At 44.1% G+C, this 18,640-nt stretch overlaps 2 long non-coding RNA genes across 5 annotated transcripts in view; one reads left to right on the top strand and one right to left on the bottom strand.

Moving 5' to 3' along the window:
• The window catches only part of LOC114633074, a 76,262-nt gene extending 60,341 nt beyond the window's left edge, over positions 1-15,921 (bottom strand). For 2 of the 3 annotated variants that reach the window (XR_003713167.1, XR_003713165.1), the window contains exons 1-2: positions 15,823-15,921; positions 13,624-13,737 (exon numbers count right to left, since the gene is read on the bottom strand). This is a non-coding gene — a long non-coding RNA (uncharacterized LOC114633074). The remainder of the gene's footprint in view (positions 1-13,623; positions 13,738-15,822) is intronic. The other variant, XR_003713166.1, reaches the window with a different exon arrangement.
• A 1,916-nt stretch (positions 15,922-17,837) lies between these two features.
• Positions 17,838-18,640, top strand: part of LOC114633078 — a 53,662-nt gene continuing 52,859 nt past the window's right edge. For both annotated transcript variants that reach the window (XR_003713169.1, XR_003713168.1), the window contains exon 1: positions 17,838-18,236. This is a non-coding gene — a long non-coding RNA (uncharacterized LOC114633078). The remainder of the gene's footprint in view (positions 18,237-18,640) is intronic.

Here is an 18,640-nt window from a genome sequence, read left to right as displayed (position 1 = left end):
CTGGGTCCCTTATCTGCCAGGAGCTGTTGATCCCCACAGACCTAGATGTGAGAGACTTCAGGCCTCCTCTCTTCTACAGCCAGTCTGCAGTAGGCTTCAAGACAACTAATGATGCTCAGCCCCCTTAGAAAAGACTTTCACATTAGACACATCTACGCAGAGTGGAATCAGGGTTTAGTCATAGAGGGGACTAGAGAGACTCGGTCAAGTGCTTGCCACACTAGCATGAAGAACTGAGTGTGATTCCCAGAACCTATGTCTTTAAAAGCCAGACATGGTGCCATGTGCTTGTCATCTCAGAACTGGGGATATAGAGACAGGTGGCTCCCTGGGACTTGGCCAGCCAGCCTCACCAAATACCTGAGCTCTAGGCAACGAAGAGACCTGGTCTCAAAAACTAAGGTGGATGTCGCTTAAGGTTGACATCTGTCCTCCATACAAACACAGACACATGTGCACATGCACATACACACATACGTACATATATATATTTACCATATACAAAGACATATCTCTAAAAGTGGCCATGGGTATACAGAGAACATGATTACCATGAATATGTGTCTGAGTCTAATCCCCAGCACCAAATGCCAAGCCTATAATCCTAGGACTGGGGAGGCTGAGATGGAAGGCTTGCTTTGAGTTTGAGGCTAGTCTAGGCTATATAGTGTGACCCTGTCTCAAAAGTCTAAAACAAAAACCTCACAAACCAAAATGAAGCCAAACAACTACCTACAATGGTTCACGCTTGTAATTCCAAGAACTAGGGGAGTGGCCATGGAACCACGTGTGCAAACGCATCCTCAGCTGCACAGAACGGGGTCTCAGGGAGAAGGAAGAGGTGGGGAAGGATGGGACTATGAATGAGAATGTGTGAGGGAAAGGAGCTATGCTGTTAGACCCAGGAAAAGCTACAGCTGAATGGGCCAATTTTCATTCAGCGACTTAGCCTGGCCCATTCAGCAGTATTACTCCTCCGCCATTATTCTTCACGAACATAAACAAAGCAAATGGGCTGAGGAAGCAAGCAGCTCGGGGTCAGGACACTCACCAGCACGCACAAGACAGTGGGTCTGGTTCCACCAAACAAACAAAAACCCATTCATTGTCTTCAGTGCTTTCCTAGACTCCAGCTGCCTATGGACCTTAGCCTTCCCAGTATTGTTTGTACAGGTCTGAGCCCTACGTTTGGAGACGGCCTATTTATACAGTGAGTCCATTCATCTATTCTCCCCACTGTGGTCTCAGTTATGCTTCCAACTGTTTTCCCAAAACATCAACTAGAACAATCCTAAAATAGACAACGTATAGGTTTTAAATAACATCGCTTCTAATACACTGCTATCTCGGCTACTGTCTAATTTATGAATTAAACTTTACCATAGGGATGCATAGGAAAAGGGCCACAGTACACATAGGGTTTCTTAGTCTCTTTGGTTTCAGGCATCTATGGAGGGGATTGGAGATCTTTGGGGGGTCTTTTAATTTTGTTTTTATTTTTAATTTGTTTTTGAGACAGAGTCTCATGAATCCCAGTCTGGTCTCAAGCTTCTTACATAGCTGAAGAGTAACTTCTGATCCTCCTGTCTGCATCCCCCGAGTTCCAGAGGTGACAGGCATGCATCACCAGACTCGGTCGGAACCCAAGGCTTCATGTTTGCTAGGCAAGCACTCTACTAACTGAGCTGTATCCCTTATTCCCTCCTGAGGTCTCAGGATGCAACCTGCTCCACATAAAGCAAACTTGTCATACTCCCTCCTCCCTGCCTTTTTCCTCTAAAACCAGGAGCTGATCAGACTGTTACTTGAACAGTAACTACACTGATTTTTGTTTTTAAGAACCCCCTTTTCATTACTGACATTATGAATTATACAGATGTGTACTTCTGCAGACATTTTACCCCTCTAAATCTTTCCTTCGTAGTTCTTGGTCAGACAGAGGTTCTCCTGCGCTTGCTCTCTTAGTCCCGTCCAGGTTGGCTCTGTGAGTGCAGAGCTGCCTTCTCTGGCTATTTCCATTTTGAGGGTGCGACAGTACCTGTTTGTCACTTCTGTTTCACCAACACATTCTTCTTGGCTGGTAGGAATTAAGTATGGAATAGCAGCTCTTCAATAAGGAATTAGTTGGAATTCAAGTTGTGCCAACTTTATTTAATGCTTGTTTCTCGGCAGAACGATATTGTCAGTTGATTCTAAATAAATTGAAGTTCACCATTACCCCCTATGTTATGTCTCTGTGCCACTAATTTGGTCATCTGTATTGGGAAAACATTATTGATGTTGCCATCAAAGGCTCACAAGACATGCTAGAAATTGATAATGCATAGCCAGTTGGAGAGAGGGCAGAAACCAACGCTGGAGTGGGGGTACTCCCTACGGCATGGACAGTGAATACAGAGGCCAGCCTGGAATAGGAAAGCCAGGCTGTGAAAGGCCTGTTGTCCCACACCACGAGAAAAATGCAGGAAGCTTTTTACCATGAAGTAGATCAGCCTTCTTCTAGCAGGTTTCCCATGAGGGCACCTGCAATGGGCCTCACAGGGGAGAACACACATGGTGTCAGCAGTAGAATACAGATGCCTGTGGAAGGCAGCTAGACAGAGCTGAGAGCAGCAAGACATTGAGCTATGGTGAAACAGGCTAGTACTCAGAGAAGCATACCACTAGCGGAAGACTGGCATTCAACACACAACGCCCAAAGGCAGAGGCAGGGACAGAGCTTATGGCAGAATCCCAGAATCAGTAGGGAGCATACTACGTGCAACCTTTGGGTGTCTGGGGTTCAGATGATCTGGCTGGGAGGAAGAATCATGTATTTTTTTACCCAGTTACAATTGGCATTTAAGTGCTGGGGTGAGAGATGCTGTGGAGCTAGGCCCTTAAGTAGGCGGAGCTTCATAGGCAACCCAGCAGCTGGTTGCTACGGACAACTAGCCAGCTGCCTTACCGAATGCTCCTGTGACAATATCGCTTCTGCTTTTATTTTCGCCCAAATGTTCCTTATCAGGCTTGTGGGTTTCTAGACATGTCTGTGACTCTGTGACTCCTAGGTTACTGTGCCCTGCCTGATTGTGCCTCTTGTGTGTAAATAAGCTGTATCCCTTTATGCTGCCCCACAGCAACAAATGCTGAAATGTGCCAGCTTTTTCACTGTGTTCTGAGGAGTAGGTGATTTATATATGCTCTCTTATTTAATGCTCAACCTCCTTTGTAGGTAGTTATTGTTATCCCCACTTTGAATTAAGGAAAATGAAATTCATATGGTTTATATAATCAGCCCAAGGTCACACAGCTGTAATGCAAAAGAGCTTACACCCTCCCCTCCCTCCCCTCCCCCCTCCCCCAGGGCTGCCTTCAGTTGCTTCTAAAGATACTTTTTATGCATTTATACAGAAACAAACCCACAATTCTCACTGATTTTTTTTCAGCCACTTGATTTTCTAAATAGCTACATACCTGCCTCTCCATGTTCTACCCTCTTCTATCTCCATGATACCCAGGACAGGCCTCTGTAAAAGCAGATTTTAACATCTAATGACTGAATTATGACAATCTGTAGTGGGCCTAGTGTGCTGGTGCATACCTTTAATCCCAGCACTTGGGAGGCAGAGACAGAGAGATTTCTGTGAGTTCTAGGTTGGCCTGGTCTACATAGTGAATTTCAGGCTATCAAGAGCTAAACAGTGAGACCCTGTCTTAAAAACAACAAAACCAACTAACCAAACAAACAAACAAGCCCAAACGATAACAACAACAAAAACCAATACACACATGATTAGTGGGAGTCGGGCATATGGCCTACTTGGTGAAATGCTTGTTGACAATACAAGCACTGGGACCTAAGTATGACATCTAACACCCATATAAAAATCTGTGTGTGATGACACAAGTTTGTTATCCTACCATAGGAGAGGTGTGAGAGAGGGTTTTGTAGAACTAGTCGGTGAGCCCAAGGTACCAATGAAAGACATAGTCTCAAAACAAACAAACAAATCACCACCATCACCACCACCACCACCAACAAAAGCTGGAAATGCATAAAAAAACAACAACCATTCCCATTCCCCACACCCCGGACCCAAAGACCTACCTTGGATGGCTCCTCAGAAATAACACCTGAGGTTAACCTTTGGCCTCTATAAGCACATGCACACATATGGCCATACACATACAGGAATACTCTCACACACCTACATGCACACACACGTGCACACACACACACACACACACACAGTAGTGATTTGGATGAGGATGGCTTCCATAGGATCATATATTTGAATGTTGGCTCCTCAATTGGTATAATGGCTTGAGAAAGACTAGGAGGAGTGGCCTTTTTGGAAGTGTGTCACCAAGTGAAGGCCTTGAGGTTTCAGAAGATTTGAGCCTTTCCTAGTGTGCTCTTTCCCTCTCTGCCTCCTGATTGTGACTCGAGATATAAGCTCTCAGATACTGCTCTGGCTCCATGCCTGCCTGCCTGCTGTCATGATCCCCACCACGACGGTCACGGAACTTATGAAATAAGTTCCTAATAAACGATTTCTTCTGTAAGCTGCTTTGGTCATGGTGTCTCATCACAGTAATAGAAAAATAACTAAGACATACACACACAAGACTCATTAGCATTTCTTCTTTATCTTGGTTTTATATATTTATAAAGCCAACTAGGAAGAATTCTGTATCTTATAAAACACAGTCAAGAATCACTTAATGATGGAGACATGATCCAAGAAATGTCGTCAAGTGATTTTGTCGTTTGGTAAACTGAGAGTACTCACAGAAGCCTACATTTTATAGACTACTATTTGCCTGGGCTACATGATATACATTATATTATATATTATATATACAGCATATATTATGCCTGTTTTATACATATACACATACACATAAAACAGTATATTGCTCACAAAACCATAATAAATAAAAAGTTATATTAAATCAAGCATAAGAAAGATATGAGAGATTGATGCTGCTATAACACAGCACATTGTCTTACAGTCACCATATTTATTGATAGGAGTATGCTCTAAAATAATAAAGTAACAGAAAGTATAGCATAATAAGCACATAAGCCCATACTATGGTTTTTTATAATAACTATCAAGTGTTATGCGTTCCTTCACTGTACTGTTTGCTATACTTTTATATGACCAGAAGTACAGTAGGCTTACAGACACTAACATCACTCTATCCATGTTGATAATGTCTCCTGCTCCAGCACTCTGGAAGCTATGCTATCACTAAGCAACAAGAAGTTTTCAACCCCATCATGATATTATGGGACCATTATCACATATGGGCCCATTGCTGGCTAAAACGTTGCCACAGTTACCTACACACACATTACAAGGAAGAGGTGCATCGCAGTCAGACTACTGTTCCTACGGGACACTTCTGGTCCTTAGTGCAGATCGACAGGTGGATATGAGACATAAAATAAAGGTGAAAAAATACGGAAACGAAGAAAATTATTGACTTTGGAAGCCCAAATGTGAACAGTTTTTCCCATAACAAGATGTTCACACGAATATAAGCCAGAGGCTGCAAAACCCCTCCCCATGCAGCCCACACCCTGTTTCTGTGTGGCTTATAAACTGAGAACTGTTTTCACATTTAAAAAAAAATGGTTGGAAAAAATATTAAAAGAGGAATGAAACCAAATGACAAGGGAGAAGTGTACGGAATTCACATTTTGTTATCCATCAATAATCTCTTTGAAGCATAGCCATAGCCATCCTGATTCTATATCCTCTCCCTCCGCCTTCTATCTTCTTCCAGTCATTTTGCTATATAACCTGGTTTGGCCTTGAACCCGAGACCTCCTGTCTTCCTCAGACTCCCGAGTGCCCAGAACTGGGCCTGCAGCTGTGACCTCTGCACTCAGCTTCATTGATACCTTTTAATGGCTGCTTTCTCACTTGTGGTGACAGCACTGAGGATTTGGAACAGAGGCAAAGAAGCCTAAAATATTTTCTATCTCATCTTTTGTAGACAACGTTTGCTAATCAGTGATCAGAACGGTGTTAGGATGTCATCAACCTTTCAATACTGTTAAAGCTGCTGCTATTATTTTCATTTCTAAAATTCTCTTTAGATTTGTTTCATTTTTACTAATGTGTATGGTATACCTCATGTGTACGGACACACTTAGAGGCCAGACACCCTGGTGGTGGAGACACAAGTGGCTGTCAGCTGCTGGATGTAGGCACTGTGATTCAAAATGCAGTTCTTTGGCTCTGCAGTTAGGAGCCAGTGCCACTTCTCCAGCTCCACGTTCTTAAAGTTTCTAATAAATTATGTTCTCTCCCCACGCTTTTTTCCTCTCTTTTCAAACAGGTTCTCACACAGCCTCAGCTGGCCCAGTGGGCACTAACCATCTGACTGCATTGCCTCCGCCTCCCTAGGGCAGGCCTTAACAGTGCGATCAACGTCTTTTAGGTTTTGTTGTTGTTGTATGACATTAAAGGTTTGAATCTAACGCTCTGTGCACACATTCCAGACAATCACTCTTCCAACTGAGTATACCTCTGGTGCTGAGCGTGCTCTTCTGTCAAGGATTCCCACGTTCTCAGAATGAAACCATCTCTCTTCTGTTGGTGGTGACATGATACAGTGGCAGAATGAGAAGCAGGGGATGCATCTAGGAGGGTAACAGTCTTCCTGCCTAGAGTCACCTTTCTCTTTGTAGGAATCTAAGGCTGGGAATCTAAGAGTGGCTGTTGTGTCTTCTGGAATTGTTGCGACCTCAAAATGGATTCACTGAGGGGCACTGACTCTGGATGAAATAAACTGTTCTTTTTATTCTCTAGGACATGAAAAAATATAAAAGGGACTAAGGTGGCCCAGACAGAGAAAATACTTGTCACAGTTTGGAGACGGCACTTACTAGAAAGGAGAGTGGTCCTATAAGCAATTAATCTGCCTGTTAGCTCTCAAGTAAAACAAAGTACTCAGGATTATCTATTTCCTAAGTAAGATTCCTTGTGGTGAACCTCAAATGAGTCTTATTTATCTGTTTACTTACTTATTTATTTTGCGGTGCTGGGGAGGCAGAGCCAGGGCCATCTACATAGTAGATAAGTTCTACTCTTGAACTTCATCCTTAGCCTGTATTGATTTATCTTCTGAGATCCAAACATAAATTCTACAGTCATTGTCTGTCTGTGTATTTCTGCGACTCACAATTTAGCAGAAATTTACTGGCTGTTTATTATGTGTGAGACACTGGACATACAAGAAGGTCTAAAAATCCCAGGTCTTAAAGACATTAGGACTCTGGAGGAAGTCTATGCTATGCTAATCTTTCTTGACAGTGCTGAGTTCGGTCTCTTTTTTGTTCCTTAGTTCTACTTCTCTGGGTTCTCTTTATGTCTCCATTGCCAATTTTCTTTTCTATTCAACCTCTATATTGAACATATTTTTATTTTATTTTATTTCATCTTATTTTTTCCCACCCTAAATGATCTCCTAAGTTCACAAATCAAACTCCTGGAGTTCTTCTGGGCTTCAGACTCCTATCTCCGGGTCTATGGTAGACATTACCACTGGGGCAGAACTTCTGTCTCCTCAATCCTGTGGCTGTTGCTAGATTCTCCATCTTAGTTACTGAGACTCTGGTCACACATATGATCACACATCTATTATCTTCTAGGATAAGAGAAGAATCTTCAAGTCCATTGTGACAGTGACCGTGTCTCCTTCTCTGTCACTCACCGTGTCCTGGCTGTCATTAAAGTATTTAAAGCAGCTCGGTGGGCCTTGGTTATTTCTTGGCCCCTTCATGCCACTCTCCTCCCCTGGCAGCCATCCTTTCTCACACATGTCTTTGAAACATCTTTCAGTCTCTCCACATGTGTTCTTGTCCTGTTCACCTTTATATGTTCACCCCGATAATACATTTCAGACAGAAAAAAATAAAAATCTCCCATCAAAAAAAATGGCAGCAAAATGCATGTGTTGTTCTTTATCTAATTTTTTTTAAATTACTTAGTAATGTATTGAGAAGCTCTGTTCCCAGCCGTATGCCTGGGATTGTGCTGTGTACTAAATGGCCACGTGGAAGGGACAGTGTGACATGTTTCCTGCAGGGTGTGGTCTTCCATAAGTTTTGACAGTTTCTGGGTGTGAAGCTTGTGTGTGTGTGTGTGTGTGTGTGTGTGTGTGTATTCATGTTCTTCCTTTGGGAAATATTTTCCCTACCAAGGTTATTGGAGAATGAAAGGTTATTGACTCTGTGATAATTAGTGACAGGAGGTGAGGGTGTATCTAATGTCTCAGCAAAATGGTAGAATGCTATGACCTTCAGGAGAGCCCTTAAGGCTGTAGAAACAAACTCTGAAAATATGAGTTCAAAAATATATAATTCCTCAACTATGCAAACTATAAGGATGCAATATGAATTGTGTAAGGCACTTCACAGAACTAAAAGAACAGAGGCAGCTGCACTGAAAGATACAAAGGCAGGAAGATTCCTGAGTTCAAGGTCAGCCTGGGACAGGGCGAGTTTAGGCCCAGGCCCAGGTGTGGTGGGAATGGTAATCTCAGGGCAAGAGCCCACCCAGCTAAACTTATTGTCTGTGCTTATAAAGGCAGGCAGATCTCTGAATTCATTTGCAATGTTTAAAAAAAAAATGCTTGCTGTCATTTCCTAAGAATCAGGGAGCTAGGGTCATGGAATGCTGATTTCAGGGATAAATACAAGGGATTGGGGTAAATGACTGAATTGATATGTAAATAAAAGACAGCCTTGGTCTGCAAGAGCAAAGCTATCTGGATGAGCTGTGTGGAGATCTCTGGAGAAAGCTGTCTCGAGCAGAACACAGGCCATCAGCTTGTACCCACGATGGACTCCGAGTCATTTGTTTTGAAGCCTTCTAAACACCCCTTCTCTCAGGACACCTCTCCAAACTGAGGCTGGTCCTTGGCAGCAGTGTCTCACAAACTTTAATAGCTGCCTACCTCTCCCTCCTAACACCACTGTGATCTGTATATAACCACTTCTCTATTGATGGCTTTTTCGGTCTTATTAATGACTATAAACAATGCTTTGATGAAGGTTCTGGAGGAGTCATCTTTCAATATATGTGTGAATATTTCAATATGTGTGAATTTATCTTGGGTAAAGATATAGAAGTAGACTTGTGAGGGCAAGCATTTTGTATGTTTGAGAAGTAATAAAAACTGCCAGGACGCCCTCCACAGAGGTCATTGCCCTTCCACTTACTAAGAACATGGCCACTTCTCCATCTGCCCAGACCACCAGATATTTGAAAATTTATCTCACTGCATTTGCAATGGGCATGCTTCCTGTGTTGAGAAAGCAAGGGGATATTCTAACATACTTTAAATTTCTTTTGTATTTCTTTGGTTTCAATCTGTTTGCCATATATTTTGCCTACCTTTAGAGCTTGGGTTGGTTACTGATTTTGTCTGAAATAACTAACTTCTAGGTTCAGTTAGAAATGGTTCTATAGCAGTAGACCATGTTTTTGAAGTCACAATTTTGTTGTGTTTTATAATACACTTAGTTATTTGCGTGTTTGTTGGGGAGGAAACCAAACTTGAGTTGTGGCATGTGTACGAATATCAGAGGATGACTTATAGGAGTTGGTTCTCTCCTTCTACTGTGTGGGTACTGAATCAAACTCAGGTCATAAGGCTTGGGAGCAAGTGACTTTAATCACTGAGTCATCTCAATGGCTTCTCTCTTTCTTATTCTAATAATAAGTAAATATCAAAAGTTATATGACAGGGGACTCACATTTGGAAATTATGGACTGACCCTTAGAATTCCTGACTTCCTAAAAAGAGCTTGACAAGATCTCTTCACTGTCTACCTATACCTTCTGATTTCATTCCCCTAACAGCCCACTGAAGCACAGAATATCTCTAAGTACAATGTGAGGTTCAGAGACTGTCAATGCCCAGGGTAACAGAGCTGTAAACTCTTCTGCTTTTGAAACCCTAAAAGCCTAGCATGTCATCATCAATGGTCATTCCTCAACAAATTAGATACTGACTTGCTTTTTCTTTTTGAGACAAGAGTTTCACTATACAGCCCAGATTGGCCTTAAACTTGTGATCCTCTGACATCACCTTCCTGAATGGTAGGATCACAGGTGTGTGCCACAATACCTGCCTCTGGAAGGTGGCTCTTGGTCTCTCCACTGCCTATTAATCTGCCCCTCCCTTTCCTCTCTATACACACCCAGTGGACAGTGTTAAGCTTCAACTATGTGGCAAGAATCTCCACTGAGTTTTCAGTTTATAAGCTCTCAACTATACAAAAATAAAGCAAATGGTGGAGTGGCTTTCATATATTACAGTGAAAAACTGCCCATGGAGATTAGAAGGGGGATAGGAAAGGATACATCAGGTAGAGGAAGGAAAAGAAGATGATGTTCAAAGAAAAACCAGAAGGATTGGAAGAGTATCCCAGGAAAAGAAAATGGCTAGAGCTTAGTAGAGCTGGAACATGAGAAAGTAAAAGGACATTGAATTGGAGAGCTGGTCTAGGATGCCACACAGGGCATGGGATGCCAGAACAGGATCCTGGACTATATCCCAAGTGTGTGCAGATGATAAGGAAGGATTCTAAGAAGAGAACCATATGTTATGCTGTGATTTGTGTCTCATGACACCTGGCTTGAATCACTGGTCTAGGTGTGCTGGAAAGAACAAGAACAATCATGGAAACAAGAAAACACTACTAGAGCAGTGGTTCTCAATCTGTGGGCTGTGATCTTTTTGGATGTTGGATGACTCTTTCACGGGTGTTGCCTAAGACCTTGAGAAATACCAGATATTTATAGTACAATTCCTAACAGTAACAAAAGTACATTTATGAAGTAGCAATGAAATTAATATTATGGTTTGGGGATACATGAGGAACTGAATTAAAGAGTCACAGCATCAGGAAGGTTGAGAACCCCTGCTTTAGAGCCAGGGAAGATGGCACATATGTGTAATCTCAACACTCAAGAGACTGAAACAGGAAGATCACAACTTTGAGGCCAGCTCAAGGACACATAAATGAGACTCATGTCTTTAATTTTTTTTTTTAAGAAAGCCATAGTATGAACATAGAGAGAGGATGCTGGTTTGGAGCTTTCTTTCTTTCTTTCTTTCTTTCTTTCTTTCTTTCTTTCTTTCTTTCTCTCTTTCTTTCTTTCTCTTTTCTTTTTACTATATATCGTTAGCCTTACAGGTCATAAATTCAAACACTCTCTTCTTAATACCTTCATCTCCCTCTCGATGTGCCCTTTAGTCCTTCCTATCTGAGAGAACTTCCTCCAGCTACTTCCTCTGTTCTCATGTCCCCTAAATCCATAGCAGACCAGTGACTCTTCCCCATTTACTGACATGCTTTTTGCCAAATACACAGATGACCTCTGTTGCTAAACACAAGGGCTTTTCAGTCCTCATTTATCTTCAACTCTCTGGTCCTCCCAAAGCATCTACACACTCGCCTGACATCTACAGCTCCTCGTTGCTTCTTACTTCTGTTCTGTCCCACTATCTCCCTAACACTCTCCCTTCTTCACCCCCTTCAGTGGTGTTGCCATGACTCCTCCTGTCCTCTACACTCTCTCTTTTGGGGGATCCCATGTGCAACTATAGACTCTCACTTACTCTGATGACTCTAACACAGATGTCTCCTGAGTTTCAGCTTCCTCTGGTAAGCAGCACCCAGCTTCGCTTGGATATTCCATGGGCACTTCACCTCAGTAGGTTTAAAATTAAACTACGGTCCTGCTCTCTGTGACCCGTTTTTCTTCTTAAGGTCTCTCTCTTCTTGGCTCATATTCCTACCATCCTGCCATCCTGCTTACCTAAATCATATATTCTCCCACCATTTCTCAATCATGCAGAGAAAAATCAATAACCAGACTTACTTGTCTTAGTTACTGAATCCTTTCTTTCTCTCTCTCTCTTCTCTTGCTATCTTAGTTTAGAGATTCACCAACCCCTTTTTTCTTATGATGCTGAAACCTTTTGACGAATCCCCTGCATTACAGTGTCACTTACAAATTATCTCAACAGCAGAGATCTTTCTAAAGTGGCCATGTGATTGTATCAGAGTGTTCCTTAAAATTAATCAACTTAGGGCTGGAGAGATGGCTTAGAGGTTAAGAGCACTGATTGTTCTTCCAGAGGTCCTGAGTTCAATTCCCAGCAACCACATGGTGGCTCAAAACCATCTGTAATGAGATCCGATGCCCTCTTCTGGTGTATCTGAAGATAGCTACAGAGTACTCATAAAATAAATAAATAATTCTTTAAAAAAAAATTAATCAACTTAAATTAACCTGGGTTTGGTTCCCAGTACCCACACAGTGGCTCACAACTGCCTGTAACTTCAGTTCCATGGATACCCGACACCGTCTCCTGATGTCCTCTGGCTCCTATATTCAAATGGGATACATCCATACACTCAGACACACATAAACACATATTAAATAAATAAATAAACAGATAGATAGATATTTTAAAAATTAACCAACAGCTTTCCACTGTCTTTAGAGTAAGCCCAAACTTCTTAGAAAGACAAAGCCTTTCACTACACAGAAGCCTGTTTATCCTTCCAGACTTCTGCTATGCAATCCTACACTGTAAATATTTGCGGAGCATCTCATACTTTGTTGGACATCACCCTCTAGGCTCAGCTCTGTGAGTGTGCCTTTTCACTTTAAATTCTTGACACACAGCTCTTTGGGTGGGGTGGATCTGTAATATCCCTCTCTTTCTTGTATTTCTCTGGTTGGTTTACTCACTTCTGCAGCCAAGCACTTCCTTTGAGCTCTCTTGTAGATGTTATCTCACTACTGTATGACCGACTGTGTTTTCATGTGTCTCCTCATGATGGAAGATCCTGCAGGCCATCGGCCGTGTTTTATTTATCTTTGTATTTCTAGGGCCACAGCAAGCATTCAATAATGAATTGAGTAACACGAGTTGGGTTTCAAAGTCAGGACTTTTCTTTCCGGCACAAATCTCATATTTCTCCACACTATTCTTTTGAATATGTTGAATTTGAGGGGGTTCTAAATTACAACTGGGTGTGTTTCTATCTGTTGCTAATTAAAACATGAACAGATAGATGTTTTGCCCCATCAGAATTCAACTGGTAACCGTTTTTTGCATACCCTTCCTCCATCACTTTGCTGACAGAGGTGTTAGGGGTTGACTACATCTAGAGTAACTGCAAGGCCTTCGGCTACTCTCACAGACTTTCATTCCTTTTAGTCTATTGTTTCTATACCACTACAAGGTGAAGCGAGAAGTGCACAGGAAACAAGGTAGATCTTACTCATGTGGCAACTAACATTAAAACTCAATGTATAAACAATAAATTACCTTTTACGTGAACACCTTGCCTCCACCCCCCCCCAATCTTTACAGTTAGGCATTAAAGGTTGAATGCAAAGAAAAAAAGAAAGGAAGGAAGGAAAAGAAAAAAGAAAGAAAGAAAGAAAGAAAGAAAGGAAGAAAGAAAGAAAGGAAGGAAGAAAGAAAGAAAGGCAGAGCAAGCTAGGGGCTGGAGAGATGGCTCAGTGGCTAAGAATATTGGCTGTTCTTCCAAAGAACCCTAGTTTAATTTCCAGAACCCATATGACAACTCACCCCTGTCTGTAACACCAGTTCCAGGGGATCTGACACCCTTATGCAGGTATACATGTCTTCTCACACAGATTGGCATGTAGGCAAAACATCAATCCACATTAAAAACTCTAGCAGCTGAAAATCAGAATTGAAATCAACGTTGAGATCTTTTAGTAAGCTTCCATAAGGATGCAGACATGCCAAGACCCAAGATGGCTGCCTGAGCTCATCCCATGCACGGAAGTGGAAACCAATCCTTCTTCAATGCCATATGTGCTCTATTTCTCATCAAACAAATTATCTCCATCAGAACCCGCTTATTTACATAGTCTTATCTTTCTGCTATTGCCTTGGCGATATTCTTGTTATAAAGAGGAAGGAACTCGAAGCAAAAATATAAAAAGCAAGGCTGCCTTATCAGGGACAAAGGGGAATCAGTTAAAGAGACATTCAGTTCACAAGGTGATGGGATTTGCTATTTGCAAAGTAGCCTTGCAATCACACTTTGTACTCCCAGGGCCACAATGCTAACCCATGCTTATTTGTCCTTCCTGGCCTGGAACGAATTCAATTCTATGCCTTATTTAGTCAAATGATTCCTCCAGCTTCAATGTGTACTTTTTTATGCTTCATTTTGGAAGTATCATACTTAAATATTTTCACTTCTTGAGTTTGTTTTAGTTCCAAAGCTGAGGAATGAATATTTTTTGGGGTGGGGTAGGGTTGGGGGGGAGGAATGGGCTTTTCTTGGCTTTACGTGTCAAGAATGGCTTTCTCTAATAAAGTAGCCTGGCAGTGCCTTAACCCTCCTACAATGACGTTTTCCACGAGAATTAGCATTTAATTGGGATAATTTGTTGTCAACGGGAAGCAAAGATTCCTTTCCAAGAGGACCAGCGTGATAATGTCTTACCAGCTAGAGCACAGAGACCAAATATAAACCAGTTCTGAGAAACAGGAAGTGAACCTGACTGGTCTAGTCTGAGTGTCCCTGGCAGTGACGCAGATACAGAAATCAAATTAGGAAAACAAGGTATGTGGGTGTGAGGCAATCGATAATAATCCAGGATGCTACAACACAAGCAAAGAAGCCTTTAACCAAATGCCATTCATTTTAATAACACCCCGAGCAGTTTGATTTCCCTGTAACACACTGGTGATTAGAGAGCTGGATGAGCCTGAGTTCCCTAGCAACCGCATGTGCTTTTGAGACAGTCATTAGCCTTTCCGTTAATCCCCTCAGCCCCTACTTCTAAATGTATGGCTGACATTAAAACGTTTCAGAAAGTGCTTCCTGAGATTTCCGGGAGGGACATGGAAAAGAATATAAAATAATAATGATGATGATGATGATGATGATGATGATAATAATGGCTGTCCTAAGAACTGCGGGCAGGTGAAAAGAGCAATGTCCCTATGCGCCCAGCATGTCCCCACAGTTCATTGCTCTCAGGTCTAGGTTTCCAATTCCCCTGGGAGGAAAAGGGCAATGGAGGGGAAATTGTCGGGAGTTGTATGTAGGTGGTCTCCTCTTGCTACCTGGAGTAGTATTGTTGTGTCTCTCAGAAGCATCCCTCTGAAGGCAGGATGAACCCTGGAGTGTACAGGTGGCCATTTATGTAGTGGCAGACTGACTGACGGCGTGGATTGGGCAAATATATCACATTTTCTTTCTCCTTAAAGCCCCATGAATTACCTTGGTCGAAGGAGCCTGGGAGGAGGGTGGAGGGTGGGCTTTTTCCTATTGATTGTTTAATTGCACCAGAGGCTGCTTGTCCAGGGCCACTGGCCAAGAGCGTTATTTTTGTGGCTAAAGTGGGGTTGGGCCGGTTTCCCAGCCTTTCCCCTAGATTTGAAGAAGACAACCCAGAAAGTCCAGAAAGGCTAGAGGAACCTGGGGTGTGTTGGCTTTGCTTTTCAAGGGTGTCCTACAGCGCCAGGGCTGCTGGGATTAAGTTCCTGCAACCGTGAATCATTGCCTCTAGCTGGGTCCTGAGTTCGGGATCTACAACTCCACCCACTGTGTGGCTAGGGACAACTGTCATTAGGCAAGTAGTTATTCTTGCTGCTACTGACAGACCACCTCTTCTATGGCCTGGGCTCTTATTAGTCGGATACTTGACTCCTCGGGGCCCAGGTAGCTCCTAGTGGTCCCACTGTCCCACCTAACCCCCCTGCGCGCTCCCTTCCCAAGGCGACCACCTGCGCCGCCCCACTTACCCTCTGCCCCGCGGGGAGGGCCCCTCAGGGTAGCAGAACCCTCCCTGCTCCCAGGCGGCTGAGGGGGAGCTCGGTGTTTGCCTCCAGCCCTTCGCTACCGAGGATCAGGTTCCTCCCCTCCTCCCCCTTCAGCTCCGGCCGCCGCCGCCGCCGCCGCCGCCGCCGCCGCCTCCTTCTTGCATGACACAGCAGAACCGCAGCTGCAGCAGCAAGTCCAAACCATCCGCCCAGGAAGCGCCGCAACCAGGGCTTGGGAGGAGCGGATGGGGCAAGGCAGGGGTCTAACCCAGGGGTAGTCTTGGACCCACTTTGCACCATAAACTCCCTCTTTGGCCAGGGCAAGCCGACAAAATGTGGTTCAAGCTGACCAGGCCGAGCCGTGGAGGAATCCTGGGGCTTGCCCGCAGAAGGGATGGGACCAGAAAGGAGGGGAAAAGGAGACCCCAGTAAAGGGCAGGCACCATTTCAGGTGAAGAAAGGTAAGAGTCTGTGAAGTCAAGGGCCAGGGTGTGGAGGAGATTAAAGGAGGTCAAGGAGAGGTAAGGGGGTAAGGTTGCTGAGAGAGAACCAGATGCTCCTGCTGCTGGTGGTAGTGGGGTTAAGCATTTGGGAAGGCCTGAGCTGGGTACATAAGCAAAAGGCCTGAGCTGGGAGGTCCAGGCAAAAGAGGGTTAAAAGGATGAAAGTATTAGGCTTGAGGTTGGAAGGCCAAAGGGTTGGGTGTTAGTAGGATTAGAGGGGGTCTAACGCGTTTCTAAGTGATGTAGAAACATGAACAATTAAGGCCAGACCATCCCACTCCTCAGGTACTGACTTAGTGTTCTCTTTCTCACAATCCTGCCAACCTAGTTTCTCTTATAAAGATGGAAAAGCGTGAACCAACAGAGAAATAGCAATTTATCATAATTTATTTATAGGATATTTCCATGGTACATAAAAATTTAGAGACAGAGAATTGCGATTTGAAGTAGACCCCCCCACACACACATACATTGCAAGTCAGTAAGACTAAGTACTTCTAACTATTAGTTTCTGTATGTCACTAGACACGAATAAGCCTTTAAACGTTAATACTTAAGTTAAATGCTAGCAGTGGGGACAGAATGAGTGGTTTAGAATGTCGTGAAAATGCATGTTTGCGCTCTGTCCACACGCATGCAGATATATGTATATATAATTTCTAGTGTGTAGCATGTACAGTATGATTAAGGGATAAGCATGTTTTCCTGATCATCTTATTTGCAACCAAACGCGCATTTGACAGCAGTCATCTTGTCACCATTTGGAAGAATGTGGTCAGAAAAGTAGTGCCCAAACTGCCACTTTGGTTTCATCTGTACCTTACAGGTCATGGCTTCATACCTCACTTCCTGACACAAACAAGTTTTTACTGTTGTCAGCAACAAAGCCCCAATATAGCCGCGGAAGAGAAAAACTGTGTTGCATTTTGCCTCTTGAGAGCATCATCAACAGTTACCGGGAGAATGTAATTCCAGAAAGCTCTGAAGCTGGTAGTGATGGGAATTATGGACCAAATGCCCGATTCTGGTTGTTGTTATTTTCTGGGCATTTCTGTTCTACCAACGATCTGCGAGTGAGCTCACTGAGAGGACAAATCTGGCTTTTTCTTTTTGACTTTGTAAAATTTAATCAGGCCTGATAGGGAACTCACAGCTCTTGGGGGAAAATAAAGTAGGAACCACGAAATGTCATTTTAACAGAGCGTGGGCTTGGTGACTGCAGGAAAGGATTTAAGGACGCTCCTGTTCCGCTTGCTGTGTAATGAGCACTGACTCCACGCACGCACCGACGCCATAGCTCCCGGATGCAGTGGCTCCCTTATCTGGGTTTTTGCAACGCCACAAGCCCCTTCGGGATGCTTCGAGGGGCTCCCGGTGGGTGGTGGTACAAACGCTGCCGCCGCCTCCGCCGCCGCCGGTCCTGCCGCTGTTGTTGCTGCTGCAGTCACGTGGGAGCCCCTTTAAGTTTCCATAGAGAGGCCTCTCCGGTGTCACATGATGGACATGATATAATGAAACAACATTGTAGAGAGGAAAGCATTAGGGGAGCCCACGGCTACAAAACAAGTGAGTGAGAAGGTGGGAGAAAGAGAAACTACGCCACCTCCTCTGCAGCCGAGCGCACGCAGCAGCCTGGCGTGACAAGTGGGCGACGCCGGGGGCAGGGAGTGGGGGTCCTCCGCCCGCTCCGGGGACCCTGTCGCCCACCGTGCGCAGAGCAACTTTTAATCGGCAGCCCGGCACCTGTCTCAGAGTCTCCATCGCTCCCCGCCACCATCCTGGGAAAATTCTAGAAGAATACGCTCTCGGAATCTACGTGCGCATCATTTTCCTCCTCGCTCCGGAGGAAGGAACCAGAAGAGAGAGCAAAGCGGTGCAGTGTTCAGCCTCAAGGTAAGTTCTTTGGGGTGGGGAAAACGGGTCCAGCAAGACTCGGGGACAGGATTTGGTGCTCTACTCCCACCTTGGGGGGTGGAAAAGGCGTCCCCGCACTCCTGGTGAGGCAGATGGGTTGGCGCGTCATCTGAGCTATTTTCCCGGTGGACTCTTTTGACGTCCACCCTCGCACTCCCCGGGGCCCCCTTACCGCCCCCCGCAAGGGGCCTGCGGCTGCGGGCCAGGATGCTCAGCGGGCGAGCGAAGGAAGGTAGGGTTGCTGCGTGAAATGGGCATGTCGGAGCTATTTCGCCATGTTTGTGTTGCTAAGAGCACTTTTTTTCCCCTTTGCGGTGGCTTGATGCCACATGGCTCCTCCGGAGCTGCTGCCGGGTTGAGAGCGAGTGTTTTTTTTTTTTTTT

Source organism: Grammomys surdaster, unplaced genomic scaffold (assembly GCF_004785775.1).
Source record: "Grammomys surdaster isolate TR1022 unplaced genomic scaffold, NIH_TR_1.0 514, whole genome shotgun sequence".
Lineage (NCBI taxonomy): Eukaryota > Metazoa > Chordata > Mammalia > Rodentia > Muridae > Grammomys > Grammomys surdaster.
Note: the sequence above shows the minus strand (reverse complement) of the source record. Positions and strands in the feature narration are given on the sequence as shown.